Genomic DNA, 22,208 nt, shown 5'->3' on the forward strand with positions numbered 1-22,208 from the left:
AGTAGGGTTGTTCCATGTAAATAGTCTGGTTTCAAAGTCCATGGGTGTTGCTTATGAGATAAAATTGTCCAGAGATTCAGCAAATATTTGCTATTGATGGTGAAAATGACAGCAATGATTGCTTCTGCCTGATCTCTGACCTTAACCCTTTCGATCTCAAGACTCTCCCTGCAAAGGCCTGCTGCTCTTCCCTGTTCCACTGTGTTTAGTTCCCAGTTCTACTGGGGAAATAAAGTCATTTCTGCAGCCTCAAGTGCTCAGTCACTCCGTCGTGTCCGACTCTTTGCACTCCCATGGACTAGCCCACCAGTCTCCTTGGTCCATGGAATTTCCCAGGCAAGAACACTGGAATGGGTTGCCATTTCCTACTCCAGGGGATCTTCCCCACCCAGGGATCAAACTCACATCTCCTGCATTGGCAAGTGGGCCCTTTACCACTAGCACCGCCTGGGAAGCCTCTATGGCCTCAGGTCAAGCCCAAATAAATCTTCTCAAGTCTTGAGTTTTGCAGCTACTCCTAACCTATAGGTAGTCCCTCACTTTCTACTACTGTTCATTATACGTACTTCTCTCGGCATCAAGGTAGTTTCTTTCTTACATATCATCATCCTCTACAGATCTGTGGGCCTCAGCACCACCTCCATGTGGCACAATCAACAGCACACACTGAAGCAACGGTCCCTTATCACTGCATCCTCAGTGCTCACTCTGGTCTCCGGGTCAGGTGTTGTCACTGACCTTCTCACCAGCTTCCAGAAGTGAAGAGGACTCTATGGACAAATTCTTCTTCTCCACTTCCCCAGTTAACTGCTTGTACCCAGGGCACCCTCCCTCCCCAGCCTCAAGTCAGTGATCAAAGGGCCTCGGAGAAATCAGGACTCAGAAGCAGGAAGAGGAGCCCTGATGTCTATCAGCATTTGCCAAGAAACTACTGTTTTCTCCACAGTTCTAAGAGCTTCTGGTGGATTGTCTCCAGGAATCCCCAGAATGCCTAAAGACTTAGGATTTCCTTTAACAGAAAGTTAGGTAACCTGCCTAAGGCACACACGAGTAGTTGGCGGAGGGGCACCCAACCCAGGATCGAGGTGGGGGTGTGTGTGGAGAGAAACAGGGAGACGAGGAGGGGATTCCTTCTTCTGTATGAAGAAAACCGTGGGCAGGAAGATGCTAGTGCCCTGCTTCTCCCCCTCCTCATCCTGCCCCCTACCCTCACCCCCTTCCCACCTGTGCCACCCAGAGCCAGGGGCTCCCTGCCTCCCTCTCTGACAGGCCCAGCTGCAGTTTCCCTGGTTTATTTTTCAACACTCAGTGGCTAAATGGTCTAACTCCACTCAAAGGGGGAAAAAAGAAGGAAGCTGTGCTTTGGCATTTAACCCCAAAAGCATTCTTCCAGCCAGTTTTCCATGAATAAAGTCTTAGATGCTCAGTCGTGTCTGACTCTTTGCGACCCCATGGACTGTAGAACACCAGGCTCCTCTGTCCATAGGATTCTTGAGGCAAGAATACCAGAGTGGGTTGCCATTTCCTTCTCCAGGGGACCTTCCCGACCCAGGGACTGAACCCGGGTCTCCTGTATTTCAGGAGGATTCTTTACCATCTGAGCCACCAAGGAAGCCTTCCATGAATAAAACTGGCCCTTTAAACCTCCACTTTTCAAAAAAAAAAAAGTACCCTTTACACAGTCACGAAAAAGATAATCAGCAAGCCTGACACTCTCAGCATGCTGACTCTTGTTACTTGCTAAGGAACCTCAGGTTCATGAACTCTTTCCTCAGGAACATGGAACACCTCGTTCCTGTCAAGTCCCTGGTGACAAGGAGGAGCCACAGCCTTCCTCACACAGAGCAGCCAGGACGGAAGCGAAGCAGAGCCCTCATCGGCCCAAGAACCTGACCGACAGCCCTTATGTCCCTGGCTGTGCTGGTGCGTCTGCTGAGCAACGTGTACACTGTTGTCACCTCCTGGGGCTCCTCTCCCCACCCTCCCAGCTGGATCACTTCTCTATTGTGCACATTTAAAAAGCTCAGTCGGGTGAATGGAAATAGCAGCTCCCAAGAACAAGTCAACTAGAACAGCCTGTGTTCCAAACTGAACTTTCTGCTCTTTGGATCTCAATTGCTGTTCAGAAAGGAATTCACAATCGCCACCTCTGTCATGTTTTGCTTTGCAGAGGGAGCCCACAAAATTCATTGAAACCTCCCCAACCTTCCCAGAGGCTCAGGCAGGCTCAGCCACAGGAGGAATGTTGCCAAAATATGTGTCCCTTTTCCTTTTCCTTAAAGAACTGGTACTCAGGGTCAGCTAATGAAATGACTTAGTTTCAAATTCTTCCAAAAGTCACATCAGAATCATGGAATCTCAGTCTTTTTCGGATATTTCGGCCACATGTTTGCTGGCATTTAGAAACATCAACAAATCTTCTCTGACCAAAACCAATTCTTTTCATCCCTCTGATTGAGAATTTATTTCCATTTTTCCTACCAATCCCAGTGGAGCTTCAATTTGAGACTGAGCTACAATATTTAGGATGAAATTTCTTGTCCACTCTTGGTCAGCAGGTGCTCCCTCAGTGGGCTCAGAGAGCCAGCAAGCCCCTGGGGCTTCTTGGGATCTGCCTTCAGCCAGTCATTGCAGGAGAGGGGTCACCAATGCTTAGGTGACAGGAGTCCTGCCACACCCATCTCTACTTCTACTCCATGATGGAGACAAACTGAGATGGGAAAGGAATCATCTCATGCAGGAGCCAGTCCACACAACCACATAGTTTATCTTCAGTGTTCAGAATGATACACACACACGGCATGTTTGCCAAACACATAAAGCTGCAGCTCAGGTTTCACTATTTAAGTAGCAGGTGTCATGTACTATTTTGTTCCGTGGTTTATCATATTTTGCACAGTTGCAGCCGTTTTGTCTCCTCTAAGATGACAGAACATTTTGAGCTGGTGTGACACATGGGTGGGGGTGCCGCGGGAGTCTGTCTCTACTCCTTACTACTATGTTATTGACGGCACCTTTTAATGCTATTAGTAAAACAGTCTTTACTGACAAGGAGACCATGTCGCTGAATATCGAAGGATCAAGGGTCTGCATTTCCCTGGCAGGACCCTGTCAGAAAAACAGACAAGAAGACATCAATTATCCAATGTGGTTTTTGGTCCAGAGGCTACTGGTGCATAGAAGTCGAACTATGTGTGAGGATTCCAACTTCTAGATTGTTTCTGAGCTGTCATTTGATCTTCATCTGGACATGATTCTAAGCAGCGCTTGTCTTCGTCACACTCTCCTGGAGTTACTACAGACTTGTGTTCTAGAACAGGGCTGCAGCTCACCCGTTTTGTATCTGCAGCACCTCGCAGGGTGCCTGGCACAGCACAGGGCACTGTCAGGGCTGACAGGTCGACTCCCCACCCATCCCTGCCTTGCTCTGTGCCTGAACCAGGAGGAGTTCCTTGTCCGGCTTCTGGATGGATTCCACCCCTGGAGCACACTGGTAGGAAATGGGAGGGAAGGAGGGAAGAGGGAAGGGGAGGAGCAGAGATCAGAGCCCCTTCCAGCCTGGCTTTGGTCTGGCAGCAGCTCCGTCCCTCTGCTGAAGCCACGCAAGCAGCTTCTCCTTTGGCTGCAGCTCTCACTCAATCTCAGCAGATCTCACCAGTGATTACTCCCTCCTTTTATTCTGCAGGCCCAGAGTGAAGGCTCCCTCCGCTGCTAGTCTCACCAATATAAGGGATCTGGGTGGCCCTACCCATACACTGTTTGCAAAGTTGGGAGTCACTGAGTTCTCACACGCTGAGTGCATGTGAAGAAATTTCTAGAAGCACTACAAACAGTGCTCCCAAAGTCCACTGGGGAAACTGGGGCTGAGAGAAACATGCAGAACTTTAATCCCTGATCTTATTTCCTTTCTACTTATTTTACATATTGGATTTCCAGGTAAGATTATAACTGAACAAATAACCTAATTTTTAATTTAAAAAACATTGAAAACCATGGATGCATTATGGAATGTAAGTGGTTTGACATTAGGGTTCTCGTCTATCTGGTTTACTGAGAACCCCCAAAGTTTGGAGGAGGGTGGGAACAGAGTAGGCTTTTGATAAATATCTGTTGAGAAAAACATAAATGAATAATCTGTTAGCCCACTGAATCCTCACAACAGCCGTATATGATAAACAAGGCGGGTATTTTCTCCCTTTCCTAGAGGAAACTCAGCCTTAGAGACTCGACCAAAGGCAGGTCGCCCATGCCCACCAGGAGCTTGGTCTCAGTGGTTTATTAGGAGTAAAGTTACCTGCATGTGGGAGCTGCGGTGTGTTCACATCCTTTCTCTCACCCATATTAAAAGGTGTTCAGAAATGAATAAACAGCAAAGATGACTGAGAAAATTCAAGTATTTCATGCAGTGGAAGACTAACAAATCTAAAGTCAGTACCTTGGTATAACTTAAAAATCAAAAGTCTTTCAACTGACTTGAAGGCACCCTTGTGGGCTGGTGTCACCCCTTTCCCCAGGCCTGGGACACGGAGCCCCTAACTGCAGTGCTGTGACCTCTTTTTCCGTATCCGATAGGTCTGATGGATGCCTTCTCTTCTCCCACACCCTTTCTTCTACCCTCAGATTCCCAAATATTTAAGATCCAGAATCTACCCTCACAATGTCCCCTCCATACCCCAGTGAGAACTGCAGAGCTTCTAGTTCCTCCAGGGCATCACCCTTCCTTTTCCCAGGTCCTCTTTCTCAGGCCACAGAGGAGAAAGAGGAGCCCAGCGGTCAGAGTTGAACACAGGAAGTGGAGGGGCACGGGTCTCAGTCTGCGGCAGTAAGAAACCAGGCGTCCATCCAGGGAAGGCAATCTCAGTGGGGCAGACCATCAGGCTGTTACTTTAAGACCCCTCAGGGCCTTAGCCACTGCCTCAGGTATAATCCAAAAGAGCTGAGTGGGGGTGGAGAGATAGGAGCATTCCTGGGTCTGTTATCTCCTCCCCACCTGGAGGGCTCTCCTTAAGGACTCACTTTACTCACTCCTGGAGCAGGAGGAGGCTATCTGGTGTGTGATTTCAGAGGAATCGGAAAACCCTCCCAGCCAGAAACCCCACCACACTTTCTTTTGTGTTTTTCTTTACAAAGCCTATTACTAAAGAGGAGAACGAAGTTAACAGGCAATCACACAGTGCTGTACTGGCAAGAGTGCAGACAGAGGTGGGCTTTGAATCTGCTGGAAAACTGGGGCTTTGGGTGCCTTGCTCAAGAGGAAAAGAATGCTTGTCAAATTAGCAATCGCATATGCTAACATTCAGGTTTCCCAGGTGGCACCAGTGGTAAAGAACCTGCCTGCCAATGCAGGAGACGTTAAGAGATGGGAGTTCCATCCCTGGGTCGGGAAGACCCCCTGGAGGAGGACACAGCAACCCACTCCTGGAGAATCCCATGGACAGAGGAGCCTGGTGGGGCTACAGTCCATGGGGTCACAAAGAGTCAGACACGACTGAAGTGACTTAGCATGCACGCACATGCTAACATCCCCCCACCACCACCATTTTCTGAACATGTAGCCCAGGGAAAAGGCTTTGATTAGTTTCAGCTGTGCAGGACAATGATTGCCTCACCTTTTCTTATTTCCAATCACCTTCCCCCACGCTCCCCAGGCCTCAGCTTTATCCCATAAATATTGCCTTCAGCAAGGGGTTTTGAGATTTGTTTTCCCATTTTCCCACTTGACTGTCTCCTTAGTAAACCCTTTCTCCACTGCAAACCTCAGCATCTCAGCGTTTGGCTTGCTGCACATCAGGCAAAGGAATCTGGTTCGGTCACAGCTTTTGCTGTTATTTGGGTGTTCAGAGAGCAGCTCACAGGCATGGGACACAGGCTTTGGGAAAATATTCTTCTGGGCGAGTTGTACGGATGGATGCAGGGAGCTTAGGTACAGGCAGGCCCACTGCACTGCCCTGGAGAATGACAAGGTGACAAGGAGCGCTGGGAAGGGTGAGAAGAGGATCTAGTTAGCACAGGAACATGAGGCTCCCGGGAGCGGAAGGGTCTGGCTCCCAATGGCGAGGAGAGGAATCCATTTGGGTGGAGCCCAGAGCCCAGCTGTTTGTTTCCTTCCGTCCCCACCTACACCCTGCCCCTGGCATTGCTGACTCCCACGTGAAGGTTATTGAAGCCTGTGGGGACCTCAGCTCAAGGCCAGGTGGGCTAAAGAGGAGAAGGACATGGTGAGGGAATACGATGGGGACTCAGAATAGGGCCTCCAGCTTTCACTCCACCAACTAGAGCCCAAAGGACAACTGGACAGGCGGTCAGACCTGTCCCCAGTCTGCCTCAGGCACATCGTTCTCTACCCGTGCAGTTTATCAGAGTCCAGCCTGCACCCATGCCTCCAAAACTGCGAGAAAACCTGATCAGCCTCCCCCTCCACTACTTAACCTTCCCCTCTCCCTGGAGCTTACGGATGCAATGCCTCCTTCCTCCCTGTGACTAGATTCGGGGGAACCTTGGCACAGCAGGGGCCGAGATGTGGCTGCAACCTTCATCTTGTAGAGGAGGACGCTGGTGTTCTAAAGGTTAGGAGACTTTCCCTGTCACACATCCACATGATGGCACAGCCTGGATGGAACACAGTATCTTAATGGATTCCATATGCCAGGTGAGAGCACTTGTCCTGCGGTCCCCGAGGAAGGTGGCCATTCTCACAGTGTCCTGCAGGGGATACACTTCAAAGTCTGGAATCAAACTCGGACTCGAATCGATGAATGATCTTAGACAAGCAGCTGAACCTCACAGAAACTCAGCCTCATCACCAAGAAATTAGCATAATAATCTGTATAGGTTTCCCTGAGGAGTAAATAGAGTAATATAGCTAGAGCGTGCCCCCAACACTGGAGGTACTCCATACTGCTTACTATTACCATTAATTACATCGTGGTTCAGTCATTGAACTTCAGATTGCTAGAGAAAGTTGGAGGGTTCAGGAACTGGAGGGAAGAGGACTCTTCTAAAGGGGAGAAGGCCAAGGTTGGTTAGCTTCATGTCTTTGGTAATTCTGAGGCCTGCTAAACTTAAGGTCGCATGGGGGCGGTGGATTCAAGCCAGGGGAGAGCAGAGAGCTCTGACCTCTACGTTCCTCTTGGCTGTTTCATCACATTCTTTCTCAAGCGTCTGACCTTGGAACACAGGGGACTCTGGGTCAGTAGGAAGAGCTCTGAAAGTGACGGGCGCAGCTCAGCAGAGCTGTCCTCAGGATGGAAGCAGAACTCCCGGAGCCCCAGCATCCTCACTGGGAATGACACGGTCTAATAATCCCCGCACCATGACTCCAAACTTTAAAAAAATATGAGAGATGAGAAGAAAATTAACGCTGAAAACTATTCAATATCAAATGACAGCAACTGATTCTTTGTCAACAGTCAGAGAGCTAACAAAACTGCAACAGCTGCTGAAAGATAGTCTCTGCCCCACTGACAGGCTTTACACTGGAATTCCAGCTGCTGCCCTATTGGCCAAGATACACTCGCATGTTTTTTAAATTAGTGTTCTACATTTACCCAAAATGTAAAAGGAACTTTCTTATGGGTATTTTTTTAAGGGAGGATTGAAAGGGGGAAAAAAAAACCCTTAAATTTTAAGGACCAAAGCCAATTACTTAAAAATCTTGAGTGTTAGATAAGAGAAGTATAACCTGACTTCACTCTAAAAATTGTGAATTCTACATTTAGCCCTTTAAATAAGAAAAGATTGGAAAGAGAAGGGAGCACATCTAATATTTAGCTTTTTTCAAGGTATAACCCACACCTGGAATCATTAAATGTCAAAAATGAGAAAGCACTTCATACAATACATGTGGGCTCAGTAAACCATGTCCTTGGGTCTATTCCTGCTCCTATGTACAAAGAGCACAAGTGTGCGTGTGTGCGTGCTTGTGTGTGTGTGTGTGAGAGAGAGAGAGAAGCTGAGGACTGCATTTGGGGCTCTCCTGATGTCTTACCTCCCTCTACTGGCGAAAGACCACATATGCGTGTGTAGTGTGTGCATGGAGGGGCTAAAGTGGGGGTGGGAGCATGGGAAGGTGGGGGCAGGCCTGGGGGAAGAGAGAATGGAAAGCAGAGAGACTAACATTTCTCTGTCTCAAGCCTGAAGTAAAGCTTCCGTATAATCTACCGCCAGCTTTTGATCAGGCCCCAGCACAGGCAGGAGCAGCAGAGAGGCCAACTCTGACCTCACAAAGGGGAACTTCAATAAAAATGCTAATCAAACATTTTCTCTGCAGAATCTGTCAGTAGAGTTACCTCTGGTGTGGACTTAGCTATGAACTCATCTCCCAGTGGTCAGGGCCCTCTCTCTGAGACTACTTTATGATCTTAGGTTACCAGATAGTCAGGCATTGGAAGGGTGATAATTTTGAATTACCAGGGCCCTAGACTTGATTGGCACCAAACGATCCAGAGAGACGTCTAAGCAATAGAAAAGTAACCTAAACCAGTGAGCCTTAATCTGGGGTCTTCAGACACTAAAGGCTCCTTTGAATGTAGTTTAAAAAAAAAAAAAATGTCTGAGATATTTAAGACTGTAGCTCAAAAAACAAACTGTATCTTCATTTGCCTACTCTAATGCTACAAACACTTACTAGACTCCCAGGGTTTTTTCACTTTTAGCTAAAATTATGTCAATTCATTTCAGTTACATTGGCACTTTGTGACTCACCAGGTAATCCAATATTTTAAAAACGCAAACATAAATCAGAGTGGTTCCTTACACAATAGAAGTATTCCTCACTTCACCAAAATATTCAGTGTTTAAAAATTAGCCTTTTCATATGGATCTCACCTTAACCTTTTAATATACACTGAGTTACAGTAAATTTATAGTTGTACCAAATCCCTTGGGAATTGTATATTCAGTTTAGTTCTGACACAAATGTTTTAACCAACAGCTGTTATGGGAGGCTGGCTAGCATCATTTTTGAATGTCGAGAATTTTAAAAAAGATAAAATCTAAATCTGAAACTATCCTGTCTCTGCATGAGTAAATGTACATCCTCCTCCTCCATTTTTAACAGTGATTTTTAAAAATTTTATACATACAAAAATATGTGCATAATTAATGTGTACAATTTTAGTTTAGTGATAAGCATATGTGTGTGCTTGGTTGCTTCAGTCATGTCCAACCCTTTGCGACCCTGTGGACTGTAGCCCACCAGGCTCCTCTGTCCATGGGATTCTCCAGGCAAGAATACTGGAGTGGGTTGCCATTTGCTTCTCCAGGGGATCTTCCCCACCCTGGGATCGAAGCCATGACTAGGTCCCCTGCATTGGCAGGTGGGTTCTTTACCACTAGCGCCATCTGGTGATTTTAAACGGTGATAACATGTTGTTGTACTCTTTTTTTTTTTTTTCACATAGGTTTCTATTGCATAAAATCAGGTATAGCCATCGTGTGTAAAAATATGTACAATGAGGATGAGGGGCACTGATGGAACAGATGTCATCTATCCCCTCCCCCCATTTCCCTGGGTAATTGAGATTTGTTTTGAAGCCACTTCCCAAACAATTGGATTCTACATGAAGTGGTAGCGGTTGGTTCATGGTCAGCCCAGGAGACGTCAGATTGTTCTTTGTCCTTTGTTGACACATCAGCAAGCTGAAAATTGTCCTGAGTAGTGGCTTTGGCATGTTCTACATCTGGGCGAATGAGGACTGCAGTCAGTGCAAACCCTCCTTGTTTACATAGCAGTGTCTCTCTCGCTAATGACCCTGCCTGACAAAGGAGCTAGAGGCCTTGATTTCTCAAGAGAAGATGCTACATATGGTAGATCTAAGCTACTTACTTTTTCTTGGAGGAAAGAAAAACCCTTGCAAATTTTTTAATATGTAGCTTTAAAAAACTCCTATCTGAAAAGCAAAGTTTTCTAATAGCATCTATTATGCAGCTTGCTACAATGTGTTTAGTAAAGGAAACAAGGAAGTGATGGTTCTTAATCAAAAAAGCACAGTAAGAGAAGAATGTATACCGCGTACTTCACAGAATAGCAGAGTCCTTGGTCCTTCCTGGGACTTCACAGTTTAATTCAACAGGATGATTGCTATGTAATTATAAAACTCTGCTGATTTATTTAGTATTCTCGTGAGTTAAGCACCAGGTACAATGAGTCTATCTCAGAGATTATGCCAGAAGCAGGAGCACATGATCTGACAGACACGAAAAGAGGGAGCGTCCAGGTAAGGGTGCATTACCTGTCTCCCTCTCCACTTTCCTCTCTTTTAGGTCACTCTGTGGCCAATAGCCATGTGACTGAGCTTGGAAGAGGAGCCTCCAGTCAAGTCCTCGAGGGCTGGAGCTGCAGCTCACAGCTTGCCTGCAGCCTCCTGACAGACCATGGGCCAGAACTACCCAACTAAGCCACTCAAAGATTCCTGACATTCAGACACTCCACTGCTGCTGCTGTTTAGTCACTTCAGTTGTGTCTGACTGTGTGATCCCTTGGGCTGTAGCCTGCCAGGCTCTTCTGTCCATGGGATTCTCCAGGCAAGAATACTGGAGTGGGTTGCCATGCCCTCCTCCAGGGATCTTCCCAACCCAGGGATCGAGCCCAAGTCTCCTGCATTGCAGGTAGATTCTTTACCAATGAGCCACCAGGGAAGCCCTCAGACACTCTGTGAGTTGAGAAGTTTGTTGTTTTAAGCTGCTATATTCTGTGTTAATTTGTACTGTGGCAATAGATAACTAACACAGCGTTTGTAATAAGTAGAATATTAAGTGATACTAAGATATCAAATTTTCAATGAATACTTGATGACATGAAAAAGTGATGAGTATGCAATATTAGGTGGAAGCAGCCGGAAGCAGCACCATCTGCGTAGCGTGTTGCATAAATGTTGTTTTTGTATTATTGGCACACGGCCATCCCTGCTTTCTTCCACTAACAGAATCTCCCTTTCTCGTAGGAAAACAACTCCATGTGTTTCAAGTGGTGCTGACGCCAGCCCATGTGGGCCAAAGAAGTGACTCAGACCAAACTTTAAGTTCCTTATTCGCTTGGTACATCATCAAAGATAGACTAATGAGAACAATTCCTGTACTTTTTCTTCCTTGAATCGTCAAGGGAGAAAAGGGCCTGAACTTTCCAAAAAGAGTTAAAGATGGTAAGGGTAGCAGATGCCCTGGATTGAGTAGTTCTCCAAGTTAGAACCAACCTTAGAATTTTTGACTGTGAAACAATAAACTTGGCTTAATTGGGACTGAGGTTCTGTTGTACTACACAATAGTATCTCAAATTTTTATAAAAATAAATAAAATTATTTGCAAACAGAGAAAATGGTAGAATCTACCAAATGTTTACAGTGGTTCTATCTAGATTTGTGGTTTCAAATTAGTAAACTTGCTGCACCAGAATTTTTAAAACACAGATTCTCAGGCTTCACAATGGGGAACTTTGACCCCTGCAGCTCTAGATTAGAGACCAGAAATGTGGATTCTTAACAAGCTCTCCATAATGATCAACAAACAGCAGTGGAAAGAAGTGAGTCTACAGGAGTAGATTATAAGTGAATATTTTTTTTCCTCTACATGCATTTTCCAATTTTATAATGAACAAGTACTGTTTGGGTAATGAGTACATTTCTTAGAAAGACAACTGTTAGTAACTTGATAATGTTTAATATTTATTATTTATTTGTATATATTTGGCCATGCCAGGTCTTAGTTGAGGTGTTAGGGATCTAGTTCCCTGACTAGGGATCAAACCTTGGCCCCTGCATTGTGAGCTCAGAGCCTTAGTCACTTGACCATCAGGGAAGTTCCAATGTTTAATATTTGACATGAAACTTTTTATTGCGAGGGATCAAAAACCCCATTGGTTAGTAGATCAGCAAAAATAAAATACTTAGACATTATTTACTATGATAGTAACCATTTTCTTAACCCTGATAAAGAATATGGTCCAGCTATTGGGGCAAAGTATACAGCAGATGGGAGCAAGCACCCAGCTCCCCAGGGCCTTTCTTATCTCTAAAGAATGTGTGAGGGTCACACCAGTTCAGAGGAATCTTGAATTTTCTCACCTGCAGGCTTCTATTTCCCACTAATGCCAGAAACACATCATTAATATCCTAACTCCAGCCCCTTCCCTACAAGACAAAGAAACTTCCACATGACTATTACACAGACTTACTATCCTTCCTGGTCAGACTTTATCTCTTTAAGAGCCCACAAGAGTTCCACTGCTACCCAAGGGCTTTCCTGCTAAGGGCTGTCCAACACCATCTCCACCATGTTTAAATCTGTGCTTTGTCTACATGTTGATTTTAAAAATTGAAAACAGGGAATTCTCAGATGGTCCAGTAGTTAGGACTCCACGCTTTCACTGACAGGAGCTCAGGTCAGGGAACTAAGATCCTACAAACTGCACAAAAAAAGTAAAAATGAATTAAAAATAAATAAGGAACATTTATATTGTTAGTCTATGTAATATTGATCACTATGGGGCCACACAATGTCCTGGGATTCCATTTCCTTCTCTCATTTCCAAATGATCCCAAAGTTCAGATCTAATGGATCTTCCCTTCTTACAGGCTATTCATTCTTCAAGATCACCAGCATTTTTGTCTGTTTGTTTCATATTTGGATCTTGGCTTCAGGATGTGGATTTTTTTTTCCCCAGAGAGTTTCTAAATACTCTTATTTTTTTCTGAACTCCATCTCCCCCCTCATAGCCTACAAATTCTGCCTACATGTATCTCATCTCCATTTCCTTCTAGAACATCTTGAAGCAACTTCTCTGGAAATAGTGCAGGAGAAGAAAAATGTCTGAGCCATTGAACGTGTGAAAAGTCTTCAATTTTGTTGACAATGATTCATATTTGTCTGGCTATAAAAGTACAGCTTTGAAATCATTTTACCACTAGTTTGTTCCTGAACAGAAATTCTGAGTAAAAAGCTCTGTGTATATATATAGCAGAGTTTATCTATTAACAAGATTTTAGAAGGAATGATGCAAAACATAATTGAAAAGCATCATCACACATGCTAGGAGTCCCCAGTTTTCCTTGCATGTTCAAGTTCTTTAAGGAAAAAAACCTCCCATCTTTTATTCAGGAGGTAAATTCCAGCCACCTACTCTCAAACGGAGACATAAGAAAAAGAATAAGAAGACAGTGGTCACAGGCTTTTATAGGCAGACTCCTAGTAAATACTGTAAATTCAGCACCCCTTCTCTACCTGCTAACAAGGTCACAACTTGGGGGGGTTGCCATGGCAGAAGACTCACTATATTACTGCATTTTCGCACCTTGGGTTGCAAATTCTTCCTTATTTTCCCAACTTGCAATAGTAGTTGACATATCTCATCTGTTGATACCTCCATCCTATTATCTTCACTTTGATTTGAATTTTTATTATTTGTTGGCTATTAGTTTAATGAAGCAACGAGAAGAGACAAACATGTATCCTCAGTTTGCCATCCTAAATAAGAAGCTGTCTTCTTAGGAAGAGCTTTTAAGGTTGGCAAGAAATTGAGCAGCTACCAAAAAGCCTCCAATGACATTTTTTAATCAAGGGCACAACTCTCATGATTTACAGCAAAGGTGAGGAAACCTCTTTATGATGAAGATGGAGAAGACCAGGGATTAGCTCATATCTAGGCTCAGAAATAACCACTCTGAGTCCACAAGAGATATTAGACAGTTCCAGCCACCCTGACCTGAGAGCCTGGGGCCTCCAAATTCCAGCTTAGATGACCAACCAGCTATTACACTGACCTCTTTGACTCCTTTAAGAAGGAAGAGAGGAAGTTTAAGATATTTGAGGATTTTCTCTACAGTTTATAAATTATTTCCATCTAAAAAATTGTATTATAAGCTTAAAATAGACTGTTATAAGATGATCTGGATAAGCTTCATGGAAAATTACAAAGGAAAAACCTGTAGGAGGTACACAAAACATCAAGACAGGAATAAAAGCATACCACGAGAAAAAAAAAATCATCAAATCACAAAGGAAGACAGCAAGAAAGTTGGAAAGGAACAGAAGAACTACCAAATAGTCAGAAAATAGTTAATAAAATGGCAATACTAAGCCCTTATCTATCAGCAATTACTTTAAATGCAAATGGATTAAATTCTCCAATCAAAAGACAGAGTGGCTGAATGGATTTTAAAAATAAGATCCAACTATATGTGCCATAAGGGACTGACTTTAGCTTCAGGATACACATAGGATGAAAGCAAAGAGATGGACAAAGATATTCAACATAAATGATAATCAGAAGAGAGGAGGTTATACTTGTAGCAGACAAAACAGAGTTTAAGTCAAAATCTGTCACAAGAGACAAAGAAGGTCATTATATAATGAAAAAGAGGTTAATTCAGCAAGGGGACATAACAATTGTAACTGTATATGTACCCAGTGTAGGAGCACCTAAATGTATGAAGGAAATATAAACAGAAATGAAGAGAGAACTACATAGCAATACAATAACAGTAAGAGACTTCAATACCCCCACTTTCAACAATGAATAGATCAGACACAAAATCAATAAGGAAAAAGAGGACTTGAACAACACTATAGACCAAATGAACCTAACTGACATATAAAAGACATTTTATCCAAAAGCAGCAGAATCCACGTTCTTCATAAGTTCAACACAGTATATTCTCCAAGATAGATCATATATGTTAGGCCACAAAACAAGTCTTAAATTTACAGTTGAAAACATATCTAGTATCCTTTCTGACCAACATGCTGAGAAACTAGAAATCAATACCAAGAGAAAAAGTGGAAAGTTCACAAATTTGTGAAAATTAAACCACATACTCCTGAACAGCACATGGGTCAAAGAAAACATCAAAAATCAAAAAATATCTTGAGACAAACAAAACTAGCACAACACATGAAAACTTATGGGATGCAGCAAAAGCTGTTCTACAGCAATGAACAACAGAGTGGAGGTTCCTCAAAAAATTAAAAATAGAACTATTATATGATCCAGCTACTCCACTTCTGGGTATTTACGCAAAAAAAAAAATCCAGATTAGGATCTTGAAGAGACACTTCTGTGTTCAGTGCATTATTCACAATAACCAAGATACAGTGAGTGAAAGTCGCTCAGTTGTGTCCAACTCTCTGTGACCCCATGGATTATACAGTCCGTGGAATTCTCCAGGCCAGAATACTGGAGTGGGTAGCCATTTCCTTCTCCAGGTGATCTTCCCAACCAAGATATGGATATAACCTAAATGTCTATCAGCAGATGACTAGAGGAATGTCGTGTATACACACATGGACTACTACTCAGCCTTAAAAAAAATGAAATCCTGCCATCTGTGACAACACGGAAACTAAGTGAAACAAGCCAGACACAGGAAGACAAATACTCTATGATCTCACTTGCGGAATCCAAAAATGGTCAAATCATAGAAGCAGATAGTAGAATGGGGGTTTCCAGGGGGTGGGGGAAGGGGAAATGAGGAGGTGATGGTCAAAGGGTACAAAGTCTAGTCATGCAAGATAAATAAGTTTCCAAGACCTACCACACAGCATAGTAACTAACAATACTACAAGGCATGCTTAAACCTTCCTGAGAATGTATACCTTATAAAATTATTCTCATCCTCCCCAAATAATGATGATGATGATAGTAATAATAATAATAAAGAGGGCAAGAAAAATCTTTGGGAAGTGAAACATGTTTATGGACTTGATGGTGGGTTTCACAGGTTTATACTTAGCCCCAAACCCATCAAGTTGTATATATTAAATATGTTTGGATTTTTACATGTCAATCATACCTTAACAAAAAAAATTTAATAAATAAATAGATCATAAACAAGAATTTTGCTGGGGATTCATCTGTGATGGCTACTCTAAAACAAAGGGGATAACACTAGCCCTGGGGTAGGAGGGTCTCCCTCCAGGTGTGTTAGGAGCTGCACAGAGCAGGAGGAGCTGGGGCTGCAGAGGAAACTTGGGAAGAGCCCACAGCCCCGGATCTCCTTTGGCCTTCAGGGCTGCAGATGGAAACTAGCTTGGCTCTTTCTGTAAAGCAGTGGTCCCCAACCTTTTTGGCACCAGGGACCAGTTTTGTAGAAGAAAATTTTTCCACAAACAGGGACACGGGTTTGACAGTTTCAGGATGATTCAAGTGTGTTGCATTTATTGTGCAGTTTACTTTTATTATGATTACATCAGCTCTACCTCAGATCATCAGACAGTAGATTATGGAGGTTGGGGACCCCTGCTGTAAAGGACAGAATGGTTCCTTCTGAGAAAATGGGACACAGGCAAACTGCAACCCAGCTTCAATTTTCTGCAAACACTGATAAGCCCTCATTCACTCTCCTTAGTGACTAAACAACAAGAGAAGAGAGGGGGAACCTTCTCTGGTGGGGTCTCTACCTACATTTTTATTCATGCCATTTGGTACACAATTTATATGTAACAAAGCAAGAAAATATCCAGAATTAACTGGAAAAAGACAAAAGAACTAACCCACAGATGACCCAGATACTGATATTAATAGAAAAAAGGAAAATGGTAAAATCAATAATATAGATCAGATTAAATAAGTCCAGTTTGAATGTTTTCATCCCTAGTGTAATCATTAAGATTTATAAATAACATATGTAATAACCAATATACAATTTAATATATAACCAATAATCTGTAATAACCAATATATAATATCTTGTAAAAATAACATATAGCCAATAAGTCACGACTCAATGGACATGAGCTTGTGCAAACTCCAGGAGATGGTAAAGAACAGGGAAGCCTGGCATGCTGCAGTCCATGAGGTCTCAAAGAGTCACACAGGACTTAGTGAATGAACAACAACAAGTCAGTAAAGAAAACAATGGAAAATTAAAAGTATCTGGATATTCCAAAGGAAGATAAGAAATGGAGCATAAAACTTATAGACCAAATAGAAAACAAACAGAAAGATGGTAGATATAAACCCGATTATATCAAATTACGTCACTTCATCACCAAGGCCTGAATATTTTATGTGGTATGTACACCTTTGGCTTCTCTCCTCCCCTCACTATTGCCCAAATTCCAATCTGTATAACCAGTCACCTAGAGTATTCAATAAGCCCCTAACAACTGTCCATGCTTCTATGGTTTCTTCCAATCCACTCTCCTTAGAAATGCCATCATAATTTTTCTGATGTGAATTTGACCACATCTCTCTTCTGCTTAAAATGTTTCCATGGTTCCTATTAATTTAAAGAAGCCATCACAGATTGAGGCATCCCTGAAGATTCTGCCTTTCTGGAAGAAATTAAAGGGTCCCAAGAACACTTGTGTTGAATTACTTCGTGACAACAATTTCCCAAAGCAGTGTGCTTTTAGAACAGGGGGTTTCCACTTTGCTCTTTGCCTCTAGATCCTGTTTCCTGCCTGGCTCCGGAGCCAAATATCAGTTGCTTTTTCAGCATACAGTACTTCAGGGCCTGTGAATGAGGGGAGGAATATTGCTCTGGGTTTCTGTTACAAATAAAAGCAGTAAAAGACAGACAGAGAGGGCAGTATGTTTCAAAAACAAATGGGAGAGAGCCTGTTCTTTCAAAGACCCTTCCTACAGATAAGTGTAAAATGTCAGCCTGCTCTCCTCCTTGTAAACATTGTCTGCCTGCCCCTGTGGACACCGCTGCTTAACACAGCACCCAAGGCTCTTAGTGACTGGACTTCTGCCTCAGTCCCCATCTTTGTCCTCCTCCATTCCCAGCCTGTGTCCTTATGCTCCCCAAAATGAACTTTTCATAGGAGGTCACCTACCCATCCGCGTCACTCTGTTCCTTTGTGTCTTTCCTATGCTGTTCTCCTTAAATGATCATCAGTTCAGATGTCATCTGATCTGAGAATCTTCCTGGAGTGTTCTCCCTGAAGCTGGGTCCTTATCCACCTTCCAACATCTATTTAAAATCTTTTTCTTTATATTTGGCAGACTATACAGTAATCACCTTTGCATGTGTTTTCTTCTTGACTGGCTTATGAGTGCTTTGATGTCTTGTTTTTGTAGCTCCAAGGCCCAGCACAGGGAAAGACACATAATCTAAGTGCTATTGACATGATATGAAAAGAAATCATTTATACCCAGTAAAATGTTAATGTATTTTGTTTCTGTCTCACCCCATCACAAAACCTAAAAATTCTGAAAGCAGGCACTTTCTTAACAATACTTTACTAATTAGTACTCTTTTAATTGGAAGCACCTTCCAAAGTTTCCTTATACCAATTATCCTCATAACATATTTGGTTATGTATCCACCATCCTGATCAGGGCCTGAGGAAACCGGCCTGGTGCAATGGCTCCCCCTGGTGGCGCCATTGAGAAACTGACAGCCTTGAGATTAGCCATAGAAGTGGAAAATGGTATTTGTTTTAACTCGTGCCTTCCTCTTCTAGGAGATCATGAAGAATCTATGGCTAATAGGACCTGAACCTCTCCTGAAATAGAAAGAGTGAGGACATTTCTGTTTGTTCCCAAGGAAGAAAAGGGAATCCCCATACTGTGGTTTGAGAGCTGGGTGTATCGGGAAGGTATGAGTGGATCTACGTGGGAAAAGGGGTGAACAGTTTTAAGACACAAACTTAAGCATCTTTTTAGATGCCCTCAACTATCTTCCTTTCTCTTTCTTAGTTGGCATGCCGCTTTGGGTCTTGGGTGAAACACCAGCCCGCCAAGTATGGGATCTAACATCTTGAAAAGCCTGAGAGACTGGGATGAAACAACCCAAGAGCGAGAGTTAGGCTCCTGAAAGGGGAAATTTGACCAGTGGAAAACGGAGACATCAGGGAACCTGGCAAATAAACTTCCTCTTTATTCTTCAGCAGACCATCCAAGGTGTAGTTTCTCCCCGACTCCAGCTGGAGAACTCGAGTCAAGTCCCACCTTGCTGGGTCATGTGCTGTATGTCTTCCCCGCTGATGGGAAGGCAGATGCTGCACAATAACATCCCATCACATTGTGGATTGTCTTCCTTCTCCTACCTTTTCTTCCCTTCTAGTCACCAGAGCTTGCAGAACCCAAAGGAACTGTTGGCATCTTAATTCTTGCTTTAGCCTTTACTTTCTAGAGAGCCCAGCTCAAGGTAGGCAATGTGTTTCTTAACTCTGTTCCCCTCTCTTTACACCTGTAACACCTTTTTTCTTTCTCCCTGACATTTACTGAAGAAATTCCATCATACTTTCCTGTGAAACACTCCAACATTCTTGATTTGATTAATTATATTCCCAAGATACACTTCCTAAATTAGTAGTTAGATCTGAATCTGGATTCAATTCAGGCTTGAGTCTGAGGTTTTTTTGGCAAAAATACCTAATAGATAGTGCTGCATACACCTACTGTGGATTCTCAGGTGGCTCAGTGGTAAAGAATCCTCGCAATGCAGGAAATGTGAGTTCAATCCCTGGATTGGGAAGATCCCCTGGAGAGGAAATGGCAACCCACTCCAGCATTCTTGCCTGGGAAATCCCATGGACAGAGGAGCCTGGTGTGCCACAGTCCATGGGGTCACAAAGAGTCGGACATGACTGAGCATACATGCACACCTATTGTGTCATTTAAGAGGTACATTTTGTCCAGTTTTCCCCTTTGGATAAAGTTAAAATTGATTAGCAATTTCAGGCCAACCCATTTATTACAAAGTTCTCCAACAGACTTTCACATGATGGCTTTAGGAGCCATTGATTGATATTGTCTAGCTCCATTATTTTATTAAGAATTACAAAATGGCAATATTGTAATTCTACTAACATTCTACTTTTACTAGTGGGGCTTCTTATACAAGAAGGAACACTTCCTTATCAACTATTTGTTTACCCTGAAACTTGGCTTGAGAAGAGAAATCAGGATAAACATCTATCTACCAGTTTTCTAAGGGGCTTCCCTGGTGGCTCAGACAGTCAAGAATCGGCCTGCAATGTGGGAGACCCAGGTTTGACCCCTGGAGAAGGAAATGGCAACCCACTCCAGTATTCTCGCCTGGGAGAGAGGAGCCTGGTGGACTACAGTCTATGGGTTTGCAGAGTCAGACACGACTGAGCAACTAACACCTTCACCAGCTTCCTAATAATTATTTGGTGTGCTAAAAACTTCGAATTTTTTTTAAATGAGTTCTTTTGTAATAGCATTATGAATTTTCACCTGTTTGATGTATTTCAATCCATTGGCAGATAGATAAAGAGGAATCAGCAGAGGAGAATGAATTCAAGAGCCATCAGAAAAGTCAGGGAAGTTGGTACACAAATATTCAGCCAAGTAAAAGTATTTCAAGGAGGAAAAAGTAATCAGCTGAGTCAAATGCTACAGTGAGGCCAAGTAAGATAAGGACTTAAAGTTGGTAATTATGAATTTAAAAGCAGGTCAGTGAGCATGATGCTATATTTTTCTTCAGGCTTTTTTGGCTGGCAAGTGCAGGCATTAGAGAGATGAACTTAAAGGGGGTTGTGGTTTCACCACAATATAACAAGATGGTAAAGGCACAAAGATGTGAAAGGCTTATGCAAAATATGATCATTAAACACAGGACTTCTCTGGTGGCACAATGGATAAGAATACATCCGTAAATGCAAGAGACATGGGTTCAATCCCTGGTCCGGGAAGATTCCACATGCCTCAGAGCAACTAAGCCGAAGCACACCAACGACGGAGCCTCGAGCTACAACAACTGAAACCTACGAGCCCTAGAGCCTGTGCTCTGCAACGAGAAGCCACCCTGATATACCACAATGAAGAGTCCCCCCATGTGCCTCAACTACAGAAAGCCCACAGAAAGCAACCAAGACCCAGCGCAGCCAAAAATACTTTTTTAAAATAATAATTAAACAAGAAATTTAAGTTGGGTAAACAGAAGACATGAGCTGGAAAAGTGAAAAGGGGTAATATTTAAAAATTAAGGGCTCTTGTGGGGTCAGAACTGTAGGAATCCAGATATAGTAATTGAGAAAATGAGTTAGAAAAACAGAAGGAGATGGTCAGAGGAGGGGATGTTAAAAGTGAGAGTATGAAAGCGCTGAAGTTACTGAAAGTTTTAAAAACAGCCAAGGGTATGATTGATACACAACTGTGAGGAAAGAGGACATCAAGAACAGACCAGGGTAAATTAGTTTCCAGTTGCTGCTGCGACAAAAATACCACAAATTTCACAGCTTAAAACAACATGAACTTATCATCTTACAGTGCTAGAGGTCAGACATCTTAAAGCAAGGTGTCAACAGGGCTGCGGTTTTCCTGAAGGCTCCAGGGGAGACTCTGTTTTTTCCGGTTTCTGGAAGTCACCTGCACTCCTCAGTCCATGGCCAGCAACAAGCATCAAATTGTGATTACATTGGGCCTACCAGATAATCTAGAATGATCTTTCATCCTCAAGATCCTTAATATAATCATATCTATAAAGTCCCTTTTTGCCATGTACGGTAACATATTCGCAGGCTCTGCAGATCAGGACATGAGCACCTTTAGAAGCCACAATTCTGTCTACCAAACATGGTGTCACAGCTCATGACTCACTAATACAGATAAGACAGCTACACTGGTACTCACGGAGAAAATAGTCACTCCTGCCCTCCTTCCAAAAGATACTGCCTGAGTCAAGAATTCTAAATAAGTTTTTTTAATATGGTCTCTGAAACTTCATTTCTGTCAACATTACATTTTAAACCGTTGATATGGAAAGAGTTTTTAGACCAGTGAGTTTAACTTTTATGAAACATTTAATTGAGGTATGATTGACATACAGGGCTTCCCTCGTGGCTCCAAGGGTAAAGAATCTGTCTGCAGTGCAGGAGTCAGGGGTTCGATCCCCGCGTCAGGAAGATTCCCTAGAAAAAGAATGGCTACCCACTCCAGTATTCTTGCCTGGAGAATTCCATGGACAGAGAAGCCTGGGGGGCTACAGGCCATGGAGTCGCACGGAGTCGGACACGACTGAAGCGACTAGGCAGCAGCAGCAGCATACATTAGTAAAACCACAGTCTGTGCCACAAATACATCACCTCCAAAAGTTTCCCTTCACCCCCTTATTTTTTTGCATGAGACAAAGACACTTAAAGTAAGATCTCACTTAGCAAAATTTCCAGTATGAACATACAGTATTGTTGTATGGCTGAGTCCTTTTGCTGTACACCTGAAACTATCACAATATTGTTAATAAGCTACACTTCAATACAAAATAAAAAGTTAAAAAAAAAAAACCCCAATATTGTTAACT

At 43.1% G+C, this 22,208-nt stretch overlaps 1 protein-coding gene across 2 annotated transcripts in view; it reads right to left on the reverse strand.

The window, feature by feature from the left end:
* SELENOP (selenoprotein P) overlaps positions 1–22,208 on the reverse strand; it is a 74,302-nt gene that overhangs the window by 50,319 nt on the left and 1,775 nt on the right. The window lies entirely within an intron of this gene.

This window comes from Giraffa tippelskirchi, chromosome 8, assembly GCF_054371585.1.
Source record: "Giraffa tippelskirchi isolate mGirTip1 chromosome 8, T2T-mGirTip1v1.2.pri, whole genome shotgun sequence".
In the NCBI taxonomy this organism is placed as follows: Eukaryota; Metazoa; Chordata; class Mammalia; order Artiodactyla; family Giraffidae; genus Giraffa; species Giraffa tippelskirchi.